This window comes from Battus philenor, unplaced genomic scaffold (genome assembly GCF_028537555.1).
Source record: "Battus philenor isolate CCGP_79_NKW_IND1 unplaced genomic scaffold, ilBatPhil1.0.hap1 SCAF_8, whole genome shotgun sequence".
In the NCBI taxonomy this organism is placed as follows: Eukaryota; Metazoa; Arthropoda; class Insecta; order Lepidoptera; family Papilionidae; genus Battus; species Battus philenor.
Window position 1 is genome coordinate 12,021,094 of NW_027181748.1, and position 17,216 is coordinate 12,038,309.

The following is a 17,216-nucleotide window of genomic DNA, read 5'->3' on the forward strand; positions in this document are numbered from 1 at the left end:
TAATTATAAAAGTGTGATATTTACGTAAGACGTCATTTATTTTTAATTTTTTTTACAAAATATGGATATTGACAAAATTATTATAAATAGATGGTCATATAACTCATGATCGTATATTAATTTACCTATTAAATGAACGCAATAAAGAAAAACTTATGAAATTGACAAAAGATAAAATACAAATGGCGGTATTCTTAAAGAAAACGGATCAATTTCTTCCAGACAACCATTGGTTGCCAAGGAAAAATGTAACCGTTGGTTACCAAGCGATAGAAGGGAATGGAGATAGAAAATCCATGGTATATACCCATTAAAATACTTATAATACACATAAAAATAACTACATACTTTTGTAATACAAAAACAGTTACGATTGATTGGTAATAGATGTTAAAATTTAATTGGCGAATGTATAATTATTATTCTGTCAATAAATGTATAATACATTCTATCCAAAAATCAAAGGTTCTCTAAGCGCGGAATATTACATATAAGAATTAATAATTAATAATTTGGTACTGCAGATTATACGGCCAGAAGTTATTGGCTTGTCGCATATATCGATAGGAATCGATTATTAATGTCGATATAAAAAAGTATCATACCTTTTGTATCCCACTAAATATTGTGTCATTAGTTACAGGTGAAAAAGCATTACAGGGATGAATGAATAATTCATTTGCTCTCAATTAATGTATGGCATTACTAATAGAAAAATAAACGATTTCAGAAATAAATAATGTAATAAAACTATAATAAGAAAAAACGTTTCCAAATTCTGATTAATACATGTTAAAAATTATTTTTGTATACTATTTGTCCTACTTACAACTGCCAGAAAATATTACTTGTCGCATTCCAATAAAAAAAATGATCTACCATATTTTCAAGTGATCGTTCTATTAAAGGTAATTGGAAATAGATATAAATATTTTCAGGCTTTTTAATGACAAATAAACTACAGGTTTTCCCCTTTTAATACCTGTACACTATAACCAATTACTATATAAAATAATAATATAATCAAAAACTGCAAAATATATAAAATACATTTCGTGCGCGAATGTACACCGTAACGCAACGAATTAATAAGGACGCTGGCGACGCGCCGACTCGAGCACAGAGCAGAATTAACACTCGTATGTGGAACGATATCGACTTTTTAAAGCAATGCAACAGCTGGATATGTAGACGCTTTCACTTTCTCTTGCTGCTAATCAGCCGCTTCGCTCCGCCAGGGTTGCCAGTTTAAAGAAAAAAAAATACCGAATCTTGGCAAGAATCTCAAAATCCTTGCCGGAAAGAAATTCCAAATTAATCATCTTTAAAAATAGCATTGTATTTTGCAAAAGTATTTTCACATTCGATTTTGTAAATAAATCACTTGTTTATTCGTGTATACGCTACGAGCTATTTAGAACTTATAAGCTAGAGATTTCATAAGAGATTTTTAATTTTACTATTTCATATTGATGCTAATTTGAAAGGTTTAACATAGACAAGTTAAGGCACAGCTTTATGGATTTATTCTGTAATTCCATTAACTACTTGATCATATGTATAATGAAAATCTAAATCTCCGGAAGCTAAAACGTAACGCTTATGGGACAGTAAACACCTATTTGAGGACCTGTATATGTCGCCATGCTACATGCCAATGACCTCCTTTGTTTTTATTACGACTATAAACTCACGGAATAATGTTGTTGATAATTAAATAATACGAATTGCAAGAAAAAAATTCTCACCGTTTTGAAATAATAAATATAATACCACAAACAGTTACATTATAATTAAATTTTAATTTACCGTTATTTTTTTGCTAAATGGGTATTATCGACATGTGGCAACCTAAGACGAATTTCTCTCTTGAGAGCATTGTGCCTAGTCATTCCATGAAGTGACTCCTAGACTGGCTAAGACTTTTGGGATTTCCCAATCCTGTAAAACAGTAGTATGTAGCGGATCCTCGAGCTGTGGCCGCTCAGAGAACTCTCGTGCTTCGCTACCTTAGCAGAAGTTTTAGACAAGACCTCTATTCCCTGCCTCTTCTAACTCGCGGAATCTATAATTGCTACTTGGACGGTGTAAGCCAGGAAAAAATAATTTTTAACCAGAATATATTTACTAATCACGTGTCACATTCCTATGTTTAACTTATTAATATATTCGATAAAGAATGATATCACAATGAATTGCATTATCAGACATTTATGGAAGTTAAAATATTTGCGTGTATTGAATAAAAATATAAGAATCAAAAGGATCACATTTTTATGGGTAATAAAACTTGTCCGACCGGATTGGTGGGGCAATTATAATACGATCTCTAATGTACTAGATCAGCACAAGCGTATACACACACAGGCAAATGGTATACATAGAGCACAAGCGCTACGATACGCGCTCGATGTTCGAATGATATTGCATCCGATGCGTTCGCGCCTGCGGCCCACATATTTCGTTCTATTTTTCGCCGCTGTAACTAACGCCCTCTATTATTAGAATCACATTGTTTATAACCATCGCTCGATGTACATCCCATCAAAAAAACCTCATTTCCTGTATCATTTCAACTATAAATTGACGTTAATATCGCAATAGCGCTCAGAGATCACTGCTTATCACTTAGCAACTACTATAAATAGCGGATGGCGTCGTTTAACATACAACTATGTAAACAAATCAACGTTCAGCGTACTAGTGTTTTCTTTCTACGATAACAAGAATTCCTTTATCATATTCGTACTTGTATTTTATGTTTAATGTAGAGTTGATTCTCTACCCTTTTTATAATTATTTGAATAATTTGTTTATCGAATTACTTATTTTTAAACAGATAACCTAATTCTGCATAATAATTTTAATTTCCATCTTTTGATGCCATCGCCGTCGATTTTAAAACTTTAAATGAGTTCGTAAATAAACGATAGTCAAAAGTACGGGTATTGAAGTGTAAATAGGCCGTTTTATCAAACAGCCACGGTTGCTATTTTAAGGTTTGTAACAACTAGAGCTCGCTCATTTGGAATGTCTCCAACATTCACATGTATAAAGATACAACTGGTTTTGTCTGTTTACGCTGCACGCAATAGTTTGTTTTCTTTCATTATCTTTGACCGACGTCGTGTTGATAATATCCTTGATACAATGACGCATTCAGAATTCAATACGAAGTTTTTTATTCGCTATATGTTTATTTGCAAATTCCGATTTGAATACGCGAGGCTATTGGAATAGAATTTATTTTATTAAAAACATTTAGAATACATTAGATTTCTCTCTAATATATTTAAAACATGTAAGATTATTAAGAGTGGTCAGTTTCAAAAGTTTCGCTGTGTTTATAATTTTAAATGTTTTTTTAGAAGGTCGAATAACGAAGGAGAAAGTTTCGAAAATACTCCTAATGTAATTATAATAAGAGGGCCAGTTATAATTCGAGTTGCATAAACACAATAAAAAAGTAAAACTTGATTGCGTAAATTGTTTTTTGAAGTAATATTCGTGCTGGTAACATGCGCTACGTAATCGATGTTACTGCGTACAATGCATGTGCTGAACGCGCACAAAACGAGGTTAAAGTATGTACGATTTCCTTTCTAGTTTGATTTAAAAAAATTCAAATCGAGCAGCCTACGAAAGTATCTCGAACCGTTATCGAGGCAAGCAGAGACACGCAACTAAGTCGTTCGCCTTCCACGGTTTGTGTTTGTGTGTCAGTAGGTCAATAGCTGTTTATAAGCGAATAATTTGCTAACGCACAGACCGGTTTACAGTTACATCAGATAAGACTATATTGAGTCCCTGTAACATTCCTTGCGAGAAGAAATGTTGTTTATATTCCAGATGATAGACAGGACGTCTGTTAATAAATAATTTTTGGATGGGTGGTAAAATTTAAAAGTAAGCAAATATTTAAATCATTTGAAGATTCAAACTTAAGAAAATTATGTAGTCCTTGTAATAATATAAAGACACAGACGGACATTACATTGAACCTTGAATAGAAAAAGTTAGTTAACTAATCAAGATTAATTCAGAAAACATTGGAATAAGTAATTTAGATAAATGTACATAGTAAATACAGAGCATGATCATTTTAAGACGAATTAAACATAGTTAACGAAGAAAAACACAACCAATACGAGAGATTCTTCGACGTAACCTTATTTGTGAGTAACCCCTAAACTTAACGCGAAAAATATCTTTTCCTCCCTGAGACAACAGAATGCCTATTAAAATGTATGTACGAGTACGCGGACATAAAGGTCAAAAACGCAAAGTTGGTTTGAAGTAAAATAAACGGGAAATCCCTTTTTATTTGTGAAATGCTTATTTAAATACGTCAGAATACAGAGTACAGTTACAAAATAATGTTGGTTATAGGCTATGGAATGAAAATCTATTTTTAATACAGAAAAAGAAATTCATTAACCTAAGTCACAGAATTTCAGTCTGTGATAGGGCTTTAAAAGCTTATGACGTAATGAATTCAAGATAACAGTGTGGATAAGTACTTAACATTTTTATCGACGTTTTTTCAATGACACTGAGATTGCAACACTTCCTTGATCTCTTACATCGGAGGTCCGGCAAACGATAAAGTGCAAACGAGTGTAGGACAAGCGAGCAAAACAATATAGTGGGTCATCGGGCCAATGTCACGCCGGTTCCTGCGTCCCGGAACTAAGCTGGAGCTATTTGTTTAAAATATTTTTTTTTATCTTGGACAAAAACTTGCATAAGACACTTTAGTAAAAAATAATTTTGCATTCAATAATTCAAGTAACAAAGAGTGGTTACAAAGCAGTTTTATAAAATACAATAACAAAAAGCTGCAATAAAATACAGTAATGTAAAATTTTATCGTTTAAAAGTTCGGTGTTTTTTATAATTGAAATTTCAAAGACAAACATACAAAAAGGCAAGCAATTTGAATACGCTGGGTGTAAAAGTTTTGAAGGGATAAATGTGTAGCTCATTCTTCAGTATAGGCTTTTTTTTTAAGTTTACAAACCTATTTTTAATCAACCTGTGTAAAGTAATCACTCAGAAATTTTGTTGGTAACAAAGTCTGCAGGGAAAGTTTTTTTATTATTTTTATTCGTTCAGGATATAATCTGTTATTATTTCTGAAACTATTAAATTTTAGATAGGGTATACAATACTTTACTTGAAAGTGAATAGCGGAGGCTTGTAATGGACGTCTATTGGTTGAAAGGCAGTGCTATAACCATCATTTGAAAGCACACCTACATTTAATCAACCTTAATATGCTCCATATAACTAACTTAAGATCAATTTTCATAAAGTTAAAACATTATAATCTGGTTTGGAAGACGCCGTATACAGGGGAACATACAAGCGGGTTTAGTGGTATATAGCGGCGCGAGCAGAAGCTACCCTGAGAGCCCTCGAGCTTGTGTTCTGATCTTAAAAGAAGTCTTAACCTAGGCGTCCTCTGGACCCTACCGCCAAGAATTTGCGAAATCAGCGAATGCCACTTGGAAGTAGTCTGGTCCAAAAAAAAAACAGGCTTCGCTATTCGTCTGACTTGTGTCCAGAGGTATGCCCTGTTCGACTACTGTTATTGTCTGCTGGTAAGTAAATAATAAACGATGTTTATTTAAATACGTAACGGTCTTGATATTTTAACATCGGAAGCGTATACGTGGCAATGTTATCAAATAGGCGATAACATTTGGCACATTTAGCTCCGCTGTCATTGTAAATGGAGTAAGATTTATGTAATTAATAGATAACTCGGGTGCCAGCCACGCCGACCTTTAATTATGTATGCTATATTGTGAATTCATAATTAAATAATAATAATTGTTCATAATTAAAATATTTCAAGGTTATCAGGTTAATGAAGTTTGACAAAAAAAATAATCGAAAGTTTTGAACTTTTCGCTATTTGATATTTTCAATAAATTGTAGGCAACCCAAAAAAGAATCAATTCTGAAGTTTATGATTTGTTAAAATGACGCGTTACACGATAGAACAACATGTTTTCATTATTTTGCAATACTTTAAAAAATAATGAAAACTAGGCGGCCATAGTTTGAAAATTTCTTGCCAAATATTGCCGGAATATTGTTATAACTTCATCATCTATGAAGAGATTCACTGAAAAATTACTGGATCTATTGGAGAAGCCAAACACACTGTTCATCCAAAACTAAACCATTCAAACGTCTAAATGGAAGCAGAGTAATGTTGATGGAATGTGCCAAAAATTAAATGAAAAGAGTTACTGTCATGGCAACTGAAATTTATTCTTCACAATTCACCGCGCAAACTAATTTATTAAAGTTAAAATCGGAAGGGCAAGATTATGTAATGGTGTCTTGTCCTCGCAGTGCTTTATAAACAATTTAAGAATTATACATGTATGATTTGAAATTTCCTAACCATGATTATATCTCAAATTAAAAATATTTATATAACAAATCAAAGCGATATGGCTTTGAAAATAAATTACCAATGAAACATGTTAAATTACCGATTTAATTGTTTTTTAATGTTTTAATTAGAAATCACTTAAACTTGACTCAAATTGTACCTAGAGACCAAAGTAACAAATAGCAGTTTTCTCAAAAAAGTTTTTCTCTTTCGAGACCTAATAAAAAAGAAGCAAAATTAATGTAATGTCTTCTTAAATTTTGTTAAAAATAATTTTTCGATATAGAAATTAAAACTTGTTTATTAATATAATCCGTAATGGGAGAAAACGGCTATAAATTATGTTACACAGAATCGTTTTAATTATATTTTAAAGATAATTGTTTACAAAAACGGATGTTATTAACGAGTTATAGATAACTATTTATACTATGTGGGCTTTTGGTTCCATTTTGCTTCAACTAAAAGGCGTTTAGCAATATTTATTGGTACTTTTAAATTAAACAGTTAAAGTTTAAACAATTTTGACTATAATGAAAATATATTTGCTTTCGTACATATTTTAATAATTGGAAGAAATTTATTTTGAAATATAATGAAATCTTTCTAACATGGAGTTAATTTCTGTGATTTTTATGCGAATTGTTACAAAAATAGAAACTAAATCTATAAATACAATACGCACACAGTCACATATAATATACACACTGACTGCACACTAGAGCCCGTATGGTCTCGCGCATTTAGGTCAAATCACGAGCGCGTTTATTCTCAAAGACAAGAAGCCGAAAGCGCCATCTACTGGCACGCAATAAGCGACGCTCAGCGCCGCCGGCGCAGTTAGGAGCAACGCGGAAGTCGAGGTGAAAGTGGGGTGAAAGCGGCGGCTAGCATTTACCTAATCGCACGGAGCGGTTACGTCAGTGGACCGCGGTGCGAATGTGAAAGTCAATGTTATAGCCGATGGATGCAACATATTGTACGTGTCACCTTCATATTTAGTGCACTGGCCCGGACGTGCGGAAGAACATATAATATGTTCTGCAACATCTAACTAGAGCAATGCTCGGAAACTTGGCCAGCCAGAGCTGAATAAAAATAATCGCGGAACATGTTTATAAAATAACTTGAGGAATTGACCAATGGTAGACTAGTGGTACTATTGCCGATCATAGGTGTTGTTCAATTCCTGGGAGACGGGCACACATAATATAACTAAATTACGTAATCATGTTGCTAACGGTAAAGGAAAATATTGTAAGATAACCGGCGACGTGCGCGTAACTTCTAGTCGGGCAGTGTACTAACATATGTAATATCTGACTTGGATCCGTGACCCACAAATCACAGCATCATCATAAATTCAGCCGTGGGTCTTTGATAACTGTACATAGGCCTACCACATAGATTTTCAACAGGATCGATTTGAAACGGCCTACATCGCGTCTGTCGGTGAGCTTAGCGGTATATTTTTTCCACCTACTGGGTAAACTCTAGAACAAAGTGGCCACCTCCAAGCAATGTTGCCTATCCACTGCAACTTTAATATGCTAATCCGTTGAGCGAAGCCGGTTACCTCCATTCTTCCATTGATCTCCTTATTCCAAATGTAATCTTCTGGAGAAATTTCAAGCATATCTCTCTTAATGACTTGGTGAACGACAGTGAGTTAATAACAAATAACATAGTTTTTCTTATAAATAATGCCTAAAGGCATTACATAATAGATTCATTTCAGAAAAATTTAGTAATGAAAAAATTAAAAGACAAATTTAGTAATGATCCGCAGTACGTCTTGCTTATATCCACTCACACAACCTGCACACTAAAGATATTAGCTAAAAAGAATAAAAGATATTAAACAGAAATATCTGTTTTACATAAACAGCAAAATAAAAAAAGCAAGTTATTATTTTTACAACTGTCCGAGACGAGTGGACTTATCCATACCTGATTGATAAATGTAATCTTACCACAGATAAAAAAACGATAGTACTCATGTGTATATAAATGAAACTAGATCTAGTAGATTGACAAGAAACAATAAACCGGAAAATACCTACAAATTTTATTTTATTAAGCATATTAAAATCGATCTATAATTGTTTTTTTGAAATTTGCATGATGTTTATTTACTTTATTTGAAAATATGAGTTTAATAGATCACTTAAAATAATTTAATGTTTTAATATTGAGTACCCTGAAATCGGTAATAAAATTATAAAAATAATAAGGATTTAAAATAGTCCGGTGTATGTACAAACACGCGCCGGACATAATATTATGGAAATTTTGGTGACGGACAACAGCTCTAATAGCCCTAGTAGCGAAAATATTTTCATGTAAAGGTTAGAATAATTTTTACTATAACTATTTAATCGAATATTAGTAAAAAGTAAATAATAATTTATAAAATTCAGTTGTAATGTCACTTTAATCTTGTGTGTGTTAACCAAATGTTTTTAGGGTATCGAGTGACACAGAAACGAAGTAAAATGATTTACTTATAAGTTGTAGACGATAACTCTATACGTTTTGATTAAGGGATAACAATTATTCACGTTTCTTCAATTTTTGTACAATCGTCAGCTAAACGCATAAATCTCTTTCGCTGTTGATGTATACATAATTCTTGATTAAAGTTAAGCCTAAAAATTTATAAGCACTAACTGGAGTAGCGAAATCTTTGTTTAAATCTTCAATAAAATTAAAGGTAACATTATTTAATACCTATTTACAAAATATATTACGTATATATATGCTCTCTTCATATAGATTGATGCAGAATAATTTTGCCGTTACATTGATTTATTAAACGTCAAAATAATCTTTTTATTTAATTAAAGGATTAGCCTATACCATTGTTGGAACACGAGCTGCTTGACAAGCAAATGAATAACATAATTATCGGTGAGAATTAAACGAGAGAAAGTGGAAGGAGAATTATCAAAACTGGTGATAGTGTATCTAAGTGGGACGACACGCGCATTTAGTGCAACTATTCTTATCTATTAAAGATAAGTACTTGTTTGTTTATATGACACACGTGATTACAAACCATGTCAACGATCTAATTATATCCCAAGTTGGTGTTATGTGCTTGGATATTCTAAAAATGGTCACTCAAAACAGACTTCTCACTGTATAGTATTCCTCAACTTTATTTGCTACGTTTTATAGAACTGCAAATTTTCTTATAGTGTGTTCGCGGTTAGAAAATCTACCGACTCATCATTCTCAGCTTTCACTTCCTCATTGAGCAATTAGATCATAGTAAATCAGAAAGTCGTGTTCACATTTACCAGTTTAAATGAAACGTCTTTGTTAAATTTAAAAATGAATACCGCCGTCAAAGGGCATCGAAAGCTGAGTTACAACGATAAATCACTATTTCTTAACATGAATATTATACAAGTCAAAAATAGCAACATAATTTTTTCGATAGGAATAAATGCTGCCATTATTACACTGAGACAGGCTCGATATAGGTAAACTCACTCTGGTCGAAGAAAAATCACAATTAATTATATATACTGAACCAATTACTAAAGATATTATGCAGTCGTTCATAATTATTCTTTCGTTTCTAGCACAATATAAAAACTAAGAATGTCAAAAGAAAATTTTCAAATTTCGGAAATCTTAAGCAGCACCTAGTTTTAATAATTAATAATTATTAACAATAATAGTAGTATATAATAATCGATAACATCCTTGGCCTAAATTTGGAACAGATAATAGCTATCAATTGGTACGCTTTCAACGAGTGTTAAACAGAATACGTTAGCAAGACTGTTTATAACACGCTCGCAAAAATTATAGGATATACATGGTATATAGGATAGTCACAACCATCTGTACAAAATAGTTCGAAAATTAAAAATTGATGCAAAACTAAGAAAAGTAAGAATGTCTAAATAACATTAAGTATAATCGGTTCTTGATTTTTGTTATTCACATCTAACCACATTCAAAAAGAAGTTTACTGTTGCGTATGCTGCAAGACTGTACAGCTTACATGATGTTTTTTATTTGGTTAGATCCTTACACGCTTTTTTGGCTTAAGTTGACATTTACGTTTGACACCTAGTGACAGATGATTGGTATGTGAAAAGGCAAGTGTAACTAATTTTAGCGCTATTTTTTTTTCTTTCCGTAAGAATATACTTCGTGCCAGAACGAAAAAAAATAACTCTTCGCAACTTTTATTGTTATTAATATAGATATTTTCTCGGTCTAAATTTTGGAATAATTTCACTTCACGTTTTTAAGGACATGCATTTTGTAAAATAACTAAATTTCTACTAACTGTAAACTTTACAAAATCAATAATATAGTTAAACTTTCAAAAATTCTATGTCATTCTAATGGAATTTCATTAAGAGAAAGCGTTAAAAATGGCATGAATATTCAATTCATGCATTTAATAAATACGTCAAAAATAGTTTTGTAACTAACTAATAGGTATCGGGGTATTCAAAACTTTAAACTTTCTGTTATAGTGTAGGTAGAAACAAGCAGGACCACGGGTATTTAAGATTTGGAGAAAGTGTAAAATTTATGAACTTGAATTTTTTGTCTGTATTAACTGCGTCGTCTGAAGTCTATAACAGAGACCAATAGAATTTAAAGGTATTTGAATATTGCCAATCGTAAGTCCTGTTTCAAATTTAAAGAATCTTTATTCAACATACGATGGATTAAATCTCTTGTTGACGTCAATTTTTGAGTCTACCACTTATTTGGAGGAAATACCTTACACCTGAGAAAAGCAGGCGAAAGACACTCAGCGGGACTATGACTATTCACTTATATAAGTGATTAGATGCAATAAACAGATGATCGTTTTATAATATAGTATTATCTCATAGGTTTTTTGGGTTGGACTCTCATTGCTGCTCAAATGGCATTTGCTGAACCCGCGGGTTTAAAACGGCGGGGCGCAGAGCTTCGGAGCTTCAGCTCGGGCCGCTACGTACTACAATTTCACTGCATTAAAAGGCCGATATGCTCTTAGATCGCTTCCGTGGACACTATGAAGTGACAAGGCTACAGGGTCCTCACGATGGGACCTTGACTTGAGCTGTCACTTGTCAGTAATAACCGCTAAGCGTTCCAACAAAAAAAGGCGTCCGAAAATGCTGAACCTCAACTTCGTCGGTTGCTATTGCCTGGCTAACTTGCGACAACTTAAAAGCGTTAACGATGGCACGATAAGTGGCGGAAGACACTTTAGCAACGGTTCTTTCTAGTATGATCGCCTCTATTGGCACTATTTACAATGCAATTTAACTGTTTATTATCCCTTATAACATTAGTCTTCATCTACAGCCCAATTGGATAAAAACACGATTTCAATAGGAGTTGATTCGAGTCTATAACCGTCGGTTTCCTCGTGACGACGTCACTCAGTAGCGAGTAGGAAACGCCGGCCGCCCGCGCGCCTTGACCCACTTAGTGGCGTACTGTGCACCTCTCTACGAGCTCGTGCAACCGCGATGCAATCATTAGAATCAGCTCATTCCGAACGCTAAATCATCGAGTTGAAAGTTTACCGGTTATCGATGCCTACCGTCCCAAATGCTTCCAGTAGTCATTACTTAAAATAAATAAGATTAAAATAACCAAATTAAGTTAAATATTTTAGATTGATCCACTATACGAGTACGAATCTCTAAGTTAATTATTTTCATAATACAAACATCGATTGAATAAAGTCGACCCATTTCAATTGTTCTATGCAAAAGCTAAACTACGACTGCCGTTGGCACGTGAGAATTATCGACCGCCATATGTTTTTAGAATGTGACTTCGAGAGAAATTATTAGAGCTGTACACTGAATAAATTATGCAAACCTATATAACTGCAGTGGTTTTATTGTCAGTCATCAGTCTTGTCTGAATATCAAAGATATATTCGCAAGGAACACATAATACAAGAAATAACAAGTAATTATTAAAAACATTTCAGATGAATTCTAAAAGTATATGTACAATACGTCATAAGATACTGAATGATATGCGGACAAAGCCTTTAAGATCAAAACACAATTTAAGTTGGTAATATTGCTTATTAAAATATTTTTACACAAGAATAATGTTATAAAAGTAAAACTGCACATGAATTACTAAACTTGCATACACCAATTAATTTACGTCATGTAATTCGTAAGAACGCGCTCGTTAGAAACAGAATCACAATTTACAGCCTTGTTCTATATGTGCTCACTGTGCGTTATATGTCGATGTATATATTAATAATATTGATATAAGGCCAATGTTGCAATTATCGCTATCGTGAGCAGGAACTGGTATAAAATTGGTTAATATATCTAACAAAATTACACGAACCAATAAGAATAACATTAAAGTATATAGTAAAGAAACTGACACATCAAGGCACGTACAGATAAATTATTATTCTCACGTAGTAATTTTTTGTCAAATAATGTTAAATTTAAAAACCTTTTTTTCTATATATTTTACTTAACAATTTCGATAAAGTAATAGATTTTATATACAAATAATACCGTATATTCAAATACGATTGTAATTCAAGTATAAAAAGGTTCAATTTATTAATAGCTTATCGCACCACATCAAATTTAAAGTTATTAAGAACTTTAATTTTGATAAATCAAACTCCATCGTCTGATATTGCAATATTAATATGAAATTTCCAAAAGGGCAGACGTCTAAAGATTAAAAATAGAATTAATTGAATCTACATTAAAAAATCCTGTAAATAGCGGAAAAAAAGTTTACTTACTGTTGCCATAGAAATCTTTGTAATCCAAAAGTTTACAATCCACTAAAATCGGTCACTGGACACTCTTACAGAGCATAACAATGGAAAAGTATTTTACGCAGTGAACACTTCACTTTTGTTTGAAAATTTTTATACACCAATCCATGAAAGGGCACTCAAAACGAGATAACTCACAGCAACATCACTTAACGTTTAATTCTTCAACAGTATTAATAGGATTATATAAAACTACACACACGGTATCTGAGCTCACACCCAGTTCCAAGTAGGTACCTGTAACAAGACAAAGCGGTAGTAAGTTTTACGACGTTACACAATAACTATTCTTTTGAAATCTACACATTTATCTACAACTATGCTACACAACGTATGACGCGTACTCACTTCACTGGAATGAAATTTAAAGTGAGCACAAAATGAGCTGGGACGTAAAGAAACGAGTTGACGCGGTACGGCACGTGCTAACAAACCGCTGACCAAACGCTGACTGGCTGGCGCAATGGAGGGAACACGTGAGGAGGAGAGGGGGTGCAGACGGAGGAGATATTGAGGGGGGAGACCGTCTGGTCGACTGGTTGGTCGACCTATTGGCTTGGCACTCACACAGCGAAACCATCGGTAAAGTTTCTAGGTTGATTTGTTTGACGCCCACAGACCCGTTTATGCTGAAACGAATAAAGAACATTTGAGACGATTTTTACCCCGATTTACTTATTTAGTTTAATAGGTTTATAACAATATTTCTAAGCTTACGGGACTGACGAATGTTGTCAGTAATAGCTTATTAGGTAGTAATTATTGGATGAGCGTATGCAACCTTCAGAAGTTCTCATGGCCGCACGCTCGAGCGTAAAGGTCATCTTACTCGGTTGATACGATGAATAACAATGCTTTGTGAGCAACCCCGAGTATCACTTTAAAATATAAAACAAATTTTCTCCGTCTGGACTATTCTAAATACTCTGATACTCGAATTTAAATTAATAATTGGTGTTCAAAAATTAACTTGTTCTCATTTGTTTTTGTAAATCAAACGTAATAAATCTTACTTGCGGCTAGCTATTGTAAGGAACATGAAAATTATTTCGAAACATGGCAGATAATACACGTGCGATAAGGTTTGTTATCCAAGAGCAAGTGAAGGAAACACCACAATGATAACAGTTCTTGATAAGGGTAAAGCGTAAGCAAATACTAAGGGACTAAGGAGAACTGATTACGAATAATAATTAATAGCGGTTTGATATAAGACAAATAAAATTGTAAACATTGTAAGCGATCTTCAGTACGACGATGTGATTCCGATGTATTTAATATTGATCTTGCTAACCTCACTGCTGGAGCCTTGATCTTGCACTTGCTTTATCACTATGCACAGAATAGATATAGTATACTTCAATTCGAAGCGATACACATTCCTATGTGAACTATATTTTACGTTTACATTTCAAATTATAATTACCTTCCAAAATATACTTTAAAAATAGAACAATTCTCTCTCCAATACCGATCACTGCGGACACGGAAGCTGACGCCCTTTGATCTCAATCCACCAATTACGGTTCGACCTTTGCTTCGTTTGTAATTTCGTGGCCCTACCAGAGATTACCGCTCTTATATGAGACAGGTATGTTATTGATTCCGTCTAAAATTGACACGTTATATTCTCATCGGCATTTAGGCGAATTCCTCATACAATTAATAAATATTTCTAGGTATGTTGTACCTATTTGAATACATTTATTTAACAAATTAATAAAAAAAATATTCTGTTAACGAATCTGTTTAGATGCTATTTTAAAACAAGTTCTGTATACAACATGAATAAAAAGGATTTGCCTACTTTACTATTCTTGTTCTATAGAACAAGTAACATTTGTTGAAGATATCTTTTTAGTAATTTGAAATGCTCGAAATAATAATATTTATTGTATAATGGCGATAAAAAACCATTCGTTTAAGATAATTTGAATTAAAATTTGAATAAGGTAGATAGGTAATGAAAAAATATTTATGTGAAAACACAAGGTTATGAACCGATTTCCTTGTTTTAACATTTGCAAACTATGATGAGAAATACAATCAACATTCATTTAGTATAATATATACATTTTGAATATTAACAATGTCTTTAAATACACATATATGTAAAAATAATAATATATATACGAGTCCGTAGATGAATAAATAAATTTTAATGTTTTATTATTAAACAAAGCTACTTGGGAAGTTTGAGGCTAGCCAAGATGAAAAATAAATATAAATACGCGGATAATCTTCGCGGGGGTAACGCACTTGTTCGGTTTTAAGCACCGCACTCGCTCGCACGCGGGCGCTCATTTTTTTTTGTTCGTGCGCCAAGTCATCGTCTCAATAGTTCTTTATTTTTAATGGCAACGACATAACTCGTAACAGGCTAGCAAACCTTTCACTGAACGATTGTTAAATGGCTTTGAATTAATGTATTTGTAAAATTATCACCGATAATTAAAAGGTTCATACTCAAACATGTTTGAACAGAATACGACGGATTACAACTCTCGTTGATATCAAGTTGAACGTACTTCCTGTTCGGAATGATGAAATGCCTAAGACTATATATATAAATATATAATTTAATAAACATTGAAACGCCCTGGAGGCGAACACATCATTCCCAAGGTGTGCCTGTGTTTTATGAAATCATTTACAGTAGCTACCCATGGCTCACAAATATTCTTTAACAATTTTTGTTAAACTTTTTGTAAAATCGTATATTACCCATATTTGTTAATTCGATGAAGTCGTGCCTTAGAATTGTTAACAATAAGAAATTAAAGAGAAGAATCTCTTACCATAATTTATTCAGTTGTAGATATAAATATTTTTAGACGATAATTAGGGTAACAATAATTCGTAATAAACATTTGCAGATGTGTAAGAATTTAGATCACAACTCTATTCGTCTGTTTATAGTACATTATGATGTAAACTTTAAAAATAACACTAATTTACTATCATAAACACATGTCTTTTTCTTTACAAATAAGATTATTTTAGAAAAGATGTGATTCATCAAGATTGAGTGAAATGTTAGACGAGAAATCAAAATGAAACAGTTTGTAATGTTTAGTTTAACGGTATCGTAAAGAACATCGCGCTTGTTTGCGTTACAGGAAATAAAATGACACTTTTGAACTTACCAGTAATTTTCCAATCGTCATTAGAAAAATTGAAATAAGAGAGAGAAAAAGGAGATCACTTGCGTGGAATGCGCGCGTGTATTGCAATCACAAGATATACGAACAGTTTCAATTTTTATTTTTGTGCGTAGATATAACTAGCGTAACCACCACGTACCACCGCTGCCTCGAAACTGAGACCTGTTCGAGAGAAAGTGACCGTTTCCGAACGATTACTTTCCAAGTGCTCGCGTGGTTTTGGTTCGTGTCGCTCAGGAGGCTACCGTTACCTCCTTTCTGCACAACGAGGTCGTGTGTTAAGTTCACGTGGCCTTCTCCGCTGTGTTTCATATCCTCGAGTTATGTAAATTGCAATTATTACGATTTTTACTAGTGTTTGCTCATATGCGTAAGACTGTAATATTCAATTAATAAACAGTATCGACTATGTATAGTCTTCGGTTAGTTTTATTTTTCTTATCATTTACTTTGTCTCTCTTTTTTAAAAATTTAAGACAGTAATTTTCTTATTTTAATACGGCAAATGTTTAAAATTTACGGAGCGCTTTAAATGACATAACACATATATATATATTATATTTTCTTTAACATTTATAACTTCAAAACCTAAATTTTTAGAACTACATTGACATAAAAATATTAAATAATACATCGGTAGTGTAAATTTAACTTAAACTGCCTTGAGAATAATCAAATTATTAACCATAGTGTGTTACGTAAAAATACGGAATAATTGGTAATTCTTATTATTTTAATTTTAGTGTAAAAATAATCAATAATTAAAGTGGTACGAGGACAATGACAAGAACTATGTTGAAAGAGTAAAACAACGACAGTCTTGAATACTATGGAACTA

The 17,216-nt window shown here is 32.7% G+C and overlaps 1 protein-coding gene across 4 annotated transcripts in view; it reads right to left on the reverse strand.

Annotated features, from left to right (window-relative positions):
* Positions 1–17,216, reverse strand: part of LOC137931696 (uncharacterized) — a 70,709-nt gene that overhangs the window by 18,949 nt on the left and 34,544 nt on the right. For 2 of the 4 annotated variants that reach the window (XM_068775183.1, XM_068775180.1), the window contains exon 3: positions 13,179–13,451. The exons of 1 other annotated variant lie outside the window; for it this stretch is intronic. The gene's annotated coding sequence lies outside the window, so the exon portion shown is untranslated. Of the gene's footprint in view, positions 1–13,178; positions 13,452–13,562; positions 13,649–17,216 lie in introns of those variants that run through there. One more of the 4 variants, XM_068775181.1, reaches the window with a different exon arrangement.